Raw genomic sequence first — 15,073 nt, forward strand, 5'->3', positions numbered from 1 at the left:
AAAGGTCTTTATAAGGATATTTTCAGTTGCTTCTTGGCTAAGTTTTGGTTTTCCTCTCTCTCTCTCTCTCTCTAGGATTTGAAGCTCTCTCTCTCTCTCCTTGATTTCTTCATTGTTTGTCACCGGAATCGTAAATCCAAAGTTACTACAAGGATCAGTGAAGGATTCTCTACGTTTTTAGCGGATCAGAAGTCTGTTTCGAGCATTTTTGGGTTTCGGCTAAAATCGAGGTAAGGCTCGATTTTTATTTATGATTCAATATATGTGTAGAAGTACGGATTGTAAGTATATATTGTACTGTGGTTTGTAGGTTTTAAAGTCTCGGTTCGTAGTTTTAAGGGCCGTAGAGTTCATAGTTGGAATTTGGGTTAAGGTAAGGGGATTCTGTTTATATCAGTCCATTTTCAAAATTAGGATGGTAAGCTTGTAGGCTACGATCGTATGTATGTTATGACTACTTATTTGGGGAAATCTATCGAGTAAAACTACGGGATTTTTGGATTACAGTTTTTAGGGAAAATTGGGGATTTCGGGTATCATCTCTACTTTGTTTGGAAAACCGTTTGTTTTGTTAAAATTGTATTATTGAGATTACTGTAATCCATGTTTGCATAAACTATATACTTGAAATTGCAATTGATATGATTTTCCGTAAACCAAATAAATGTGGTATGTATGGATGTATGAAATTGTTCCAGGTATTTGTAAAAAAGTTATGTGGCGGCTAATTACCGTACGTTGTGTCATGGATCAGTTAACTACCGTAGGCAAGAGTGTCCGGCTCTATATCCTCGGGTGTGAAATATCACCAGTCTAATTCTGGTTGGTCACCGAAGTGGTGTGAGCTATGTGCTACATCGTATGAAGCAATGGATTCATTGTGGGCCTAGGTCGTCGCAGCATAGTTTTGCATGTGGCAATGTAATCGTGGTGAGACTAGGTGACCTTGTGTAGTTGCGTATGTAGCAATGTAATCACTATTGGGCCTGAGTCATAGATCTTCGTAGTTGCATGTGTAGTAATGTAATCACTGTGAGACTAGGTGACCTAGTGTAGTTGCGAATGGAGCAATGTAATCACCATTGGGCCTTGATTGTCGCAACGTAGTTGCGTATGAAGCAATGTAATCGCTATGAGACGAGGTGACCTGGTGTAGGTGCGAACTAGTGTGACGACACTGACCGTATGTATGTATGTATGTTGGGTATCGTATGAACTGGAATGGTTTTGTGAAAATATTGGAACTGTATGTATTTGTATGAAACTGTACGAATTGTTTCAAACTGTATCGTGTGTATAGTGTTATGAAATATGTAAATGACACTGGTATGCCACACAGTGATATAAACTGTTTTCTTCCTTACTGAGAGGTGTCTCACCCCGAATGTACGTACAATATTTTTCAGGTCCTTCAGGTAGCGGTAAGTAGCATCCTAGCGTCCAGAGGCAAGGGGTGTCGTAGCTACTGCTAGTACCTTTTAGGTACGAGTTTTGGTATCTAGGTTGTCAGGATAGTTTGTAGACACCTGTGGTACGTGTTGTAATTATGGGAATGTATGTCCTAGTTTGTATAGACTCCGGTATGATCTTGTTTATGTATAAAAGATCGTATTCCGCTGCGTATCTGATGAGTATGGATTGGTATGAGTATGTATATAGGGCAACTGTGTACCCCACAGGGTCGGACCCTCGTATTTGTATTGTATCATGTATGTTTAAATTGATACAGAGACAGGTTAGGTTACCTAAATTCACACCTGGGACCCACTCGCGGGTTCGGGGCGTGACAAAGTTTAACACAAAACTCTTCATAAAGACAAAAAATGATAACTTGCTCCTAGTACAAATATACGTAAACGATATCATTTTTGGAGCAACAAATGAAGAGTTGTGTAATGAGTTTTCCAGCTGTATGCAAAGTGAATTTGAAATGAGCATTATGGGTGAACTTAACTTCTTTCTAGGACTTAAAATCAAACAAGAAAAACATGAAATTTTTATATATCAATCAAAATACATTAGAGACTTGGTCAAAAAGTTTAATATGGAAGGTTGTAAAATTTTAGGAATACCTATGAGTTCTTCCACAAAATTAGATAAAGATAAGCAAGGTATACCAGTGGATGTTAAGCTCTACCGTGGAATGATTGGTAGTCTGTTATACCTGACTGCTAGCAAGATTGATATTATGTTTAGCATATGCTTGTGCATAAGATATCAGGCTACACCTAAAGAGTCACATCTCTTAGCAGTTAAAATAATACTTAGTTACCTTATTAGAACTATTGAACTTGGATTATGGTATCCTAAGTACACTTAACTTGAGATTGCCAGTTATTCTGATGTTGACTTTGCCAGTAGTAAAGTGCATAGAAAAATCATGAGCGGCACTTGTCGCTTTTTAGGACAATCCCTAGTTTCATGGTTCTCCAAGAAACAAAACTCAATTGCACTGTTCACAGTCGAAGTTGAATACATAGCGGCTGGAAGTTGTTGTGCTCAAACGCTATATATGAAACAACAACTAATGGACTATGGATTGTACTATGAAACTATCCCTATAAAATGTGATAAAACGAGTGCAATAAATATGTCAAAGAATCCCATATCACATTCACGAACTAAGCACATAGAAATTAGACATCATTTTCAATGTGACCATGTGCAAAAAGGGGATGTGGCACTTGAGTTTGTGTGCCTAGATGAACAATGTGCAGATATATTCATGAAATCACTTTCGGAGGATAGGTTTATCCAAATTAGATGGGAATCTGGCCTAATGCACAGTAGAGAAGCTGCCTAGAGATATATTAGAATACATAACTGAGGGGGAGCAATTTAATTTCAAAAATTAAGTAACTGCTGTTTATAGAGAATTGCATGTTAAATCTTCAATGGATATATGATAGATGTTAATACACACATACTACATTTGAAATATTATGACTTGAATTGTTTGCTTTCCAATATACATGTCGATTGAAATCCTGCTGTATGTTCAATATGAGAATCGTCTTTACAAAACAGCTATATTTTTAGAAAGGGGAAGAAATAAAAAAATTTTTAAAGTGAGAGATATTTAAGTTCATATATTTTTGTATACCTTTTTGATTGATGTCAAAAGGGGTAGAAATACTTTCTAGAGCAAAAAAAAAAAATTTTTTTTTTTAGAGCGACGGGGAGAGAAATGGAAACAAGTAGCTTTGGGCATATTGCAAAATCGAAAATACTTTGGGTAAGAAAATTTAGGAGAACTTCATTTGTCATATTCTACAACATGTCTGGATTACTTTGCTATATTACATTGCTATATTATAAATCAAGCATTATCTTAGGGGGAGCCTTATTAGGCTTAACTCATTTTTGTTTGTATATTTGTCATCATCAAAAGGGGGGGACATTGTTGACTCTATGAGTCCAATTCTGTTTTGATAATGACAAATCACTTGGTATTTTACTTGTGCATTGAGATTTTAAACAAGATAATGACTTAGCATGCACGGATGATAAGTACACTATGGAAGCCATGAGGAATACAAAGTACATATCACTTGGCTCAATCCATGGAAACCGAAGGGCAGAAAGATAAAGGCAATCCAGATTTTCAGTTGTAATTTGTATTAGGTTTGATTGTATTTGCATAATTCATAAGATATGATGCGACACTCAAAATGACATATAGATTGACCTTAGAATGCATGTTTTTCATGACATATTCATATGCATTAACCTAGGTTGGATCAAGCTGAATAACAGGTAGCTCGTCGATGATTCCCTTGGTCTCATCGATGAATAACTGAAGGCCACTTATCGTCGAATGCTCTGCTCTCGTCGACGAGAAAATACCGAGACCATAAAAATCTCAGACAGCCCAATTGTTGAAAAATCCCCTGGCCCCATCGACGAACTCATAAAGGACACTCGACGACGAATGTATCCACTAGTCGACGAGTTCATAGAGTAGAATGGCACTTCAGTGCAGAAATGGATGGAAATTTCTTAATTAAATGATCCGACCCTTGAAAATTGATCAAGGGGTGAGAATACTTATATATACCAACTCTAAACCCTAGGTTAACGCTTTAGCACAACCTTGGAACAAATTTTGCACACCTTTTGCTAAGCTTTGCCAACTTTCAACGAATACACATCAAGTCTGGGTATTCATCAAAATCATCTTCAAGATCCACGTGCTTACACTTATATCTTCTTACAAAAAACTGGTTTGATCTTGAGACTTGGTTAAGTTTTTTTATTTAGCATTCAATCTTGTTTTTAAAAGTTCATATACTCCATTATTCTTTCATATAAAATATTTATTGGGAGTAAGAACTTGAACTTCACATATATATATATATATATAGTTGTTCGAAAAATCTTTTGTAGTATTCAAATACATATTTTTATTCAAAAGATTTAATATTATTTTTTCAAAAGGTATTCAAGAACAAGAGATTAAATTTTGGTGATATTCAAAGTTATATTTTGATTCAAAGATTTTATATCTTATTATTCTTGCAAAAGTTATTTGAAAACAAACCCTAGGATCTCCAAAGCATATTTTTTAAGATTGTTGGCCTTACAAGGCTTAAAATCTTGTTATCTTATTTTGATGCTAACAAACAAGTGAAATTTAACATATTTGTGTGAGTAATGTTATTTCAGGGCTCACATATGAGAAAATAAGGTCAAAGTGCTCACAAGAATCAAATGAACTTTAAAGAAGTTAAAGCATGGATTTAAAGATGATATATTAAACCTTGAAGTATATGAGGTCATGCATGATTTTTTGAAAGCCAAGGAATGTTTAAAGTCAAAAGAGCCAAAGAAAATCAAAGTGAGAGAGCTCAAAGAATATTAAAGCTTGAAGACCAAGAAAGGGCCAAAGCAAGCATGAAGACTTGAGCGTTTAGAATGTTAATGTCTTAGAAGTCTCATGTAAGTGTTTTAATGTTTAAAATATTGTTTGAAATAATTTGAAGCTCTTAGGTTAACTTCTTGGACCTAGATACCTTTTAACATACTTGGAAAATATTTTTATAAGGTCAAAATTTATTTTAAAAAGGTTAGAATCATTTTTGGAATGAAAAGCATCAAAAAGAGTTTTTCCAAATGCCATCAGTTTTTATACATCCGAATTGAGGTGAATTTTCCTCTATCAAAAACTCCTTATTTTAAAATGTGTTTAACATTAACGTTGTAGGAATTTCTCTTACCTTTTTTTTGACACCAATAAAACCTAATTTGAGTTATACATAAAAATTTATGACCAAAATACTGAATCGGGGTCACAACTATCGGCCAACCAAACACTGTTCACGGGAGGCACTTCAGCTGACTGAACAGCACACAGAACCACTTCAGACGATCGAAGATTAAGTTCAGTCATCTGAAGATTTTTTACTAAATTTTTTTTTTAGGCAGAACCACCTCAGATGACTAAACCCGAAAGTTCAGTCATCTGAATACTGTTAACGGGCAGAAAATTTTCAAAATATATTTTTTAAACATTAGTTTCTTGTGCACCAAACTTTCTAAAAACTTAGGAAATTATCTAAGGAAACTTTAGCAACAAGGAAACTTTTGAAAGCCTATGAATACATGCTTTTGCAAATCAAAAACACCAAGAATTGAAAAATCTGTTTGAGAAAACTGAAAGCACTTTTGTTCTTACAAGTTCTCTTGTTTACTCATTAAAAAACTCTTTTGCTGAGATATTTTGAAGTGCTAATCCTTCCTCTTCTGAATTCCTACTGCTAATCCTCATCTAAAAAGGATATTGGTGAATTCTACACTTGAGCTTCATTCTATTTCATATTGATATTTTACATTGAAGCATATAGTGCTGAACTTGTACTAACTTGCTCTTTCTAGAGAGTGTTTCTTGAACACAGCTATTCTTTTTATTTTTCTTGTAGATTGACGATTCCAAAGATTGTTTGGATCATTGACTAACCAAGGGGATATTGCTTAGAGAGGCGGGCTCTAGCCTAGTTAAGGAGTGACCGAACGAGGGGATATCGTTTGGAGAAGGCAGACTCTAGCCTTAACAAAGGAGTGTTGTAAAGGTTTGTTCCACCCGTCAACGGAACAGGATTAGTGAATCCTTTGGTAGTTTTTCCAAAGGCGAGGACGTAGGCTATGTTAAAGCCAAACCTCGTAAAAATCTCCGTCTCACTCTCTCTTTCCCTTTTCTTTATTTTCAGTGCATATTTAAATTGTGTGGATGGTTTAAATTTGAAAATCATATAAACTACTTATATTTGGAAATCAAACAAACTTAAGGTTTAATTTTGATCAGAGTTGCAGAAATCAAAAGGGAGTACATTGGTTGAACTATTCTTTGCGGAAACCATATAGGAGTACGTTACATGGTTAAACACCCAAAGATAAATTAACTGAGAGTTTATTTGGATTCTGAATATTTGGACAGAGTGATTGGATGATGCATTGAATATTATATTGAAGGAAAAAATTCATATATACATGGCTTGGTTCAAATTCATATTAACAACAGGTCTACACACAAGCTGAGAATTCTTATGATTGTTTGGTTTGATCATCATGGTAAATTGATTGGTTTGGTTGAAAAGTTGATTACTTGTTTGGTTAAGCAATAAGTGTTGTGGTTGAAGATTGAATGTTTACTTAGTTCTTGTTTGATTGACAAAATAGATCAAAAAGTAAAAGAATTGGTTAAATATTAAAAGAAGTTAAGGACTTTAGAAAGAACTAAAAAGAAATTTTTAAAATTCAATTCACCCCCTCCCCCCTTTTGGGAAGCTATTCCTAATTTCAATTGGTATCAGAGCGGGGTTATAACAAATCCTAACGAGTAGTTGTAAAAAGATCTTAATGGCTAACTTAGGCATAGCTCCCTTTGGAGAGAGACAATCTTCAACTAGGCCTCCTATCTTTTGTGGTTTGAACTACACTTTTTGGAAAAAGAGAATGCAAATTTATCTCCAAACGATGAATTGGAAAGTGTATTCTTATAGATGGAGATCAAATTCCCACTAAGATAGTAGATGGAAAACAAATCCTAAAAAAGAAGAAAGATATGACTGATCAAGATTATAAAATGCTCCAAACAAATTCAAGTGCTAGAAATGCTTTATATTGTGCCTTGGATGCTAATGAATTTAATCGAGTAATGGTTTGTAAATCAGCTAAGGAAATATGGGATAAGCTAGATGTTACTTATGAAGGAACAACGGATGTTAGGGATAATAGGGTTGATATGCTCACTAGCGAGTATGAAACCTTTAAGATGAACCCGGATGAATCAATTACAAATATGTTTACTAGGTTCACTCACATAATCAATTCCCTCAATGCACTAGAAAAAACCTACACTACTTATGAGATGATAAGGAAAATTCTTAGAGAGCTACCACCTAAATGGGAACCAAAAGCCACTGCTATAATGGAAGGAAAAAATCTAAAAACCACTTCCTTAGATGAGCTTGTAGGTTCTTTTATCACATACGAAATGGCAATGAATGAAAAGAGTGGGAAAACGAAAAGCCCAAGAAACAATAGCCTTCAAAGCCTCAAAAGAAAACTCTAGTAGTGAAGAGATGGATGAAGATGAAGCAACTTTTATATCTAAAAATCTAGCAAAAATCCTTAGAAGGAAAAACAAATTCAAAAGAAGAAACCAAAACTCCAAATCAGATGAAAAAGATATTGGTACCAAGAAATCTAAAGATAAAACCCCTACTTGCTATAATTGCAATAAAATTGGACATATAAAACCAGAATGCCCACTATTAAAGAAAGAATCTAAAAAGAAAAACAAGAAGGCCATGAAAGCAACTACTTGGGATAGTACAAGTAGTTCAGAGAATGAAATAAGTGACCAAGAGGTTGCTTACACGTGCTTTATGGCATGGGATAACAAAGAAAGCTCCTCAACTAAATCTTCAAATAATTCTTGTAGTGATGAGTCAAGTGATGAGGGTATGCCATCTTATGATGAACTTCAAAATGATCTATTCAAAGCACATAAGATGCTGATGAAAGAAAATAAACAAAACACCTCATTGAAGAATAATAATGAAAGTTTAATGAAAAAGTTAGAATTCCTAAAGAATGCTTAAAGAGATAAAGACTCAAAACTCAAGCAATTAGAACATAAGTATGAATCAGCAATGAAAGAAATAGAATCAAAAAATCTTGCTGAAAAAGAAAACAACTTGAAAATTGAGAAACTAGAAAGCAAGAATGACCAAATAATAGAAGACCTTCGATCCTTATCTTCTACTGTATATGAGAAAGATATGTATATTTCTGAATTAGAGGATAGAATCAGAAAATTATCTCTACAATCAGAGAAATCATTAAAGAAGGTTCATAACCAGAAAGACATAGAGTTAAATGATCACAAAAATCAAATCAAAGATAAGGATAAAATTATTTACAACTTCACAAAAGGAAAGGAAAACCTTGATAAGATGATTAGCTTACAAAGAATGTTTCTAAATAAAGAAGGCATTGGTTTCAATGGAATTGAAAATAAAAAGAAAAAGAATTCTTTCATGGGATATTTCTCGAAAGAATCCAAAGACTATACTTGCACATCTTCTAATGCCTACACAAACACCATATGCTATCAATGCAAGAAAAAGGGACATATAAAGTTTGAATGTCCGTTTAAGAGGAAAGGTGTTAAAACCAAACAAGTATGGAAAATAAAAGAAACCTCCCTTGAAAAATCCTTCGGACCCAAGAAAATATGGGTACCAAAAATGAAATAATGACTTCACATATATATAAAATAGAAAATGGCATTATTGGCCAAAATCATATGATGACTTTTTTACAAGGCTTAACTTAAGAAAATATAAAAAAAATATCAAATTTGAGCTTATTATAAAAGCGCCTTGATGTTACATGCTACATGCTTACTTGCCTACATGTGATGTGTTGATATGCTATATGCTACATTTGTATTAATTAACTTGACTTGATTTATATTGAAAAGTATGGCTCACTATGTTGAAAATTGAGAATGAGATTATTGAGCTTAAGCATAAATTTTTTATATAAGGATAATTCTTGAACATGTATGATTTTAAATGAATCACATGGATAAACATACTGCTCTTTATCTATGAGCTATGAAAGATATAGTAGTTATATTGGTATCCATGAACTATACATTATGTGATATTAAGCTTCAGTATCTATAAAGTATTTTTGGTATCATATGTTAAAATTTTCAATAGATATCAAATCTAAAAGCTCACTTGGTATCACAAAGTCAAATTATTTATGAGCATGATTATGTCTATGAGCATGATATGACATTGATGATCTTAGCATGATATTGATATTTGATACATGATATGATTCAATATTTTACATGGGATGATAAAAACAAAATTAATAACAAAACTGAATGTATTGAATTCAAGGGGAGTGTCATGAATCATTAATCAATTGATATCATGAATTAAATTTTAAATTGGTAAAATAAAGAAAATCATCAAATTAATTTTAGTTGGTATCTTGAATAAATGCTGTGAGCTACACACTACCCATGCTATATTGAAAAACAATAACTTGAGTGTGTACATATGTTTGGAATACATGGTTATTGATATGCTTAAAATGATTTGTATTTGAATTTAAATCTTTTCTTTTCTTTTTGATTGATGTCAAAAAGGGGAGAAGTTGTGAAGCAAAAATTGAGCATAATTGAGCATGAACATTATATCTATTCAAAAGAAGTATTTAAGTATTTAATATTGATTGAAAAAGCTTGTAAAACCAAAAGAAAGTGATGAGCATGATTGATGAAATTAATATTGATTTTATTAAGATGAAACTTATTCAAAGGGGGAGCCTTTTTAAGGCTTACTCAAATTTTTGCTCCTTGTTTGTCATAATCAAAAAGGGGGAGATTATTGGCCTTACAAGGCTTAAAATCTTGTTATCTTGTTTTGATGCTAACAAACAAGTAGAATTTAACATATTTTTGTGAATAATGTTATTTCAGGACTCACATATGAGAAAGTAAGGTCAAAGTGCTCACAAGAATCAAATGAAGTTTAAATGAGTCAAAGCATGGATTTAAAGATGATATATTAAACCTTGAAGAATATGAGGTCATGCATGATTTGTTGAAAGCCAAGGAATGTTTAAAGTCAAAAGAGTCAAAGAAAAGTAAAGTGAGAGAGTTCAAAGAATATTAAAGCTTGAAGACCAAGAAAGGGCCAAAGCAAGCATGAAGACTTGAGTGTTTAGAATGTTAATGTCTTAGAAGTCTCATGTAAGTGCTTTAATGTTTAAAATATCGTTTGAAATATTTTGAAGCTCTTAAGTTAACTTCTTGGACGTAGATACCTTTTAACATACTTGGAAAATATTTTAATAAGGTCAAAAATTAATTTAAAAAGGTTAGAATCATTTTTGGAATGAAAAGTACCAAAAAGAGTTTTTCCAAATGTTGTCAGTTTTTATACATCCGAATTGAGGTGAATTTTTATAAATCAAAAACTCATTATTTTAAAATGTGTTTAACATCAAAGTTTTAGGACTTTCTCTTAGCTTTATTTTGACACCAAGAACACCTAATTTGGAGTTATACAGAAAACGTTATGACCAAAATATTGAATTAAGGTCACAATTGTCAGTCAATCGAACACTGTTCACGGGAGGCACTTCAGCTGACTGAACAGCATATAGAACCACTTTAGACAACCGAAGATTAAGTTCAATCATTTGAAGATTTTTTGCTAAATTTTTTTTTTAGGCAGAACCACCTCAGACGACTGAACCTAAAAGTTCAGTCATCTTAACACTGTTAACGGGCAGAAAATTTTCAAAATTTATTTTTCAAACATTAGTTTCTTATGCTCCAAACTTTCTAAAAACTTACGAAATTATCTAAGGAAACTTTTGAAAGCCTATAAATACATGATTTTGCAAATCAAAAACACCAAGAATTGAAAATTTTGTTTGAGAAAGCTGAAAGCACTCTTGTTCTTACAAGTTCTCTTGTTTACTCATTGAAAAACTCTTTTGCTGAGATATTTTGAAGTGCTAATCCTTTATCTTCTGAATTCCTACTGCTAATCCTCATCTAAAAAGGATATTGGTGAATTCTAAACTTGAGCTTCATTATATTTCATATTGATATTTTACATTGAAGTATATAATGCTGAACTTGTACTAATTTGCTCTTTCTAGAGAGTGTTTCTTGAACACAGCTATTCTTTTTATTTTTCTTGTAGATTGACGATTCCAATGATTGTTTGGATCTTTGGCTAAGTAAGGGGATATTGCTTAGAAATGCGGGCTCTAACCTAGTTAAGGAGTGACCGGACGAGGGGATATCGTTTGGAGAAGGCAAGCTCTAGCCTTAACAAAGGAGTGTTGTAAAGGTTTGTTCCACCCATCAACGGAACAGGTTTAGTGAATCCTTTGGTGGTTTTGCCAAAGGCAAGGACGTAGGCTGTGTTAAAGCTGAACCTCATAAAAATCTCCGTCTCACTCTCTTTTTCCCTATTCTTTATTTTCAATGCATATTTAAATTACGTGGATGGTTTAAATTTGAAAATCATATAAACTACATATATTTGGAAATCAAACAAACTTAAGGTTTAATTTTGATCTGGGTTGCGGAAATCGAAAGGGAGTACGTTGGTTGAACCATTCTTTGTGGAAACCATACGAGAGTACATTACTTGGTTAAACACCCAAAGAAAAGTTAACTGAGAGTTTATTTGGATTTTGAATATTTGGAAAGAGTGATTGGATAATGCATTGAATATTATATTGAAGGAACAAATTCATATATACAGGACTTGGTTCAAATTCATATTAACAACAGGGCTACACACAAGCTGAGAATTCTTATGATTGTTTGGTTTGATCATCATGGTAAATTGATTGGTTTAGTTGAAAATTTGATTACTTGTTTGGTTAAGCAATAAGTGTTGTGGTTGAAGATTGAATGTTTACTTAGTTCTTGTTTGATTGACAAAATAGATCAAAAAGTAAAAGAATTGGTTAAATATTAAAAGAAGTTAAGGACTTTAGAAAGAACTAAAAAAAAATTTTTAAAAGCCAATTCACCCCTCCCCCCTCTCTTGGGAAGCTATTCCTAATTTCAAAGATATCAATTTTGGGAGATATTGAATAAAATTTAGATCTTTGAAACATCTTATACATATATATTTTTCATATACATTATTGAGAAAAATATATTCTCTCTTGAGCTTCATATTATATTTTATGAGAGTGCTTATAACTGATTGTACTCATTAGCCTATTGAGAAGTGTCCGAGTGTTCAGAAAATTTATCATTCATTATTTGTATTAATGGTTTGGTATGTAAATTATGAGGAGGAAGCTACGCCTCTTGTAAGCAACAGATTGTAATGGGAAACTCTATCCCAAATTAAGGAGCAGTATAGTGGAATCCTTAGATAGTTTACCCAAGGCAAGGACGTAGGCTTGGTTGACTAAATCTCATAAAAATCGTGTTTGCATCTCTCTTCCCGTAACTCTTTTAATTTTCGCTTGCACTTAATTATTTGTTTGTTGTGAATGTTAAGTAATTGGGTAATATTGTTTGCATGATAAAATCACACATTAAATTGAAAAGTTGAGAAATATTGAACTACTTGTCATCTAGTTTGTGCATGTGTAGTTGTAAGGTTTTCAAAATTAGAATCTAAAGACTATGATTTTTTAAAATACCCAATTCACCCCCCTCCCTCTCTTGGGATTACACATAAATTCACACCTCATGGAAATTTTCCAAAAGACAAGAGAGCCTTTGAGAGAGCGTATTAAGAACTTAAACTTCAAGGCACTCAAAGTCCCAAACTTGGAACAAGGAGTGATAGTCACTAAATTAATATACAATTTGACCATTCCCCCCCCCCCCAATGTTTAATTTTGCACTTTTAAAAAAAACTACCAAATACTTTGCCCAAACTACTATTGAAGAAGTTGGAGGGATATTACAATGGAAAAAAGGTCAAACAACCCTAAAAATATATTAAGTAAGGAGAGAGAGAAAAAAAAAAAGGAAAAAGTGAGCCAAGGACACCTAGAAACCAACTCTAAAGGAGAATTAGAAAGACGCCAAATGAATTCTAAGAAGGACTACACTTTAGAGAAGAGGTTTAAGAACTTCATGCCCCTCAAAACCTCCTAGGTCAAGATCCTCATATTTGTAACAATCTAAGAATAAACTAGTCAGGCTTAGGGAAACTAAGAATCTAGAGAAGATACCTAGATGGGTATTGCTAGCTAATTCCAGCGGGAGTATGGGCATGATATAAAGGATTATGGACTTCTCAGAAATGTGATTGAGGCCTTCATTAAAGATGGATCTTTGGACCAATTCATTGAGACCATTGAACCAAACTAAGGAAGGATAGGTGGAGAGGACCGTATCAAAAAGGCCATCCATGTGATCTCTAGAGACGTAACGGAGCCATGACCTCAATATATCACCTTATAGTGAAATTTCTAACCTTGAATGGGGAACTTTGAGGAGATCGAGAGATAGAGTGCAGGTGTTACTTCACCACCTTGAAAATGAATACAAGCCTATACAAGATTATGGTCGAGGAGGAGCTCTAACCATATCTTGGAAAAATGATATTATTAAGGCTCTGGAGGAAGTTCCTTTTTGACGAAGTGTGTTGGTTTTACCGGTTGACTAATTAATGAAAATAAACAAGCACTCACAAAAAATTATTGACACCGGAGTTACGTGATTCGGCCAAATTCTGGCATACATCCACGGGAGAGAGAAATTACTATATGTACTGGGAAAAATATAGAGGAGGAGGAGGATACAATAATCACTCAACTCTCACTCAACTCTTACAGCTTCCTCTGCCGACTCACAACACACACGCACACTAATTTACAAAAGAATTTTTGGTGTTCCCTCTATCTTGCCTTGTGTTGTCTTCTCTCTTGTTTTTTCATCTCATATATAGGGAAGGAGAGGATCAAAAAATCAAAATTGGTAGGCTGCCTAATTTTGATATTCAAGACAATCAGTGTCGTCAAGGTTGAAATGGAGCAACCACCGGTGCAGCAAAGATTGACAGAGGAGCAGCCGGCGCCGAAAATATTAAAGGAGTAGCAGTCAGCTGCTCTTAACTGGGTATGGATCCATCAAAGTTGTCCCAAAGAGAATAATCTGAATAAGAATTTACAAACCAAGGATAGAGAGTCCATAATATTCCTATGAAATGATGCAAATGTTTCATATAGACCACTGAGGATACGATCAACCCCCAACCTCGCTCTTCGTTTAGCAATAGTTTAAACCTACAAGATAGTGTGACAAAAGAAGTTTACCTTTTTTTTATTTTCATTTTTATTTTTATTTTTTTTTTTGTGGAGGAACTGAGCAGTTGCAGAGTACGTACAAGGAATTCAAATGACCAAATTCATCAGGACAGTAAGCTATATGGACTACCTATCAAAAAAGTGGTGGATGCACATTGACTTTGACTTTGCCAACTTTAATAGGGCGTGCCCCAATGACCATTTTCTCACTATCATGTGATTGACCGTAAGACTTGGTTTACTCTTTTATATATATATATAGATGCATCCCCAAAGCATCTAAGGATGACAAAAAAAAATATAAACGTCCAGGAAATATTGCTACAAAGTGATGATGCCTTTTGAATGTAAAGAATATTAGAGCTATTTAAAATTATTTATAGTGGCTTGACAATCCCCATATCTACATTCATTCTCTCAAGAACTTTAATAGTGATGAAAAAAAAAAAAAAAACGTCAATCTTGACTGGGAAATATTGCTACAAAGTGATGGTATAAAGAACATTAGAGCTATTTAAAATTATTTATAGTGGCTTGACAATCCTCATATCTACATCCATTCTCTCAAGAACTTTAATAGTGGCAAGGTCACAAATTATACCCCTTGTATTGTACGAAATCAAGGCAATCAATTACAATAATTTCTCATGAAAAAAATTATCCTCACAATGATTGATTTATAATTTGAAGTTCAATGAATACAACTCTCAAAGAATATACAAATGATAGCAAGGCAGCTTAAAAC

Source organism: Malania oleifera, chromosome 1 (assembly GCF_029873635.1).
Source record: "Malania oleifera isolate guangnan ecotype guangnan chromosome 1, ASM2987363v1, whole genome shotgun sequence".
NCBI classification, from domain to species: Eukaryota; Viridiplantae; Streptophyta; class Magnoliopsida; order Santalales; family Ximeniaceae; genus Malania; species Malania oleifera.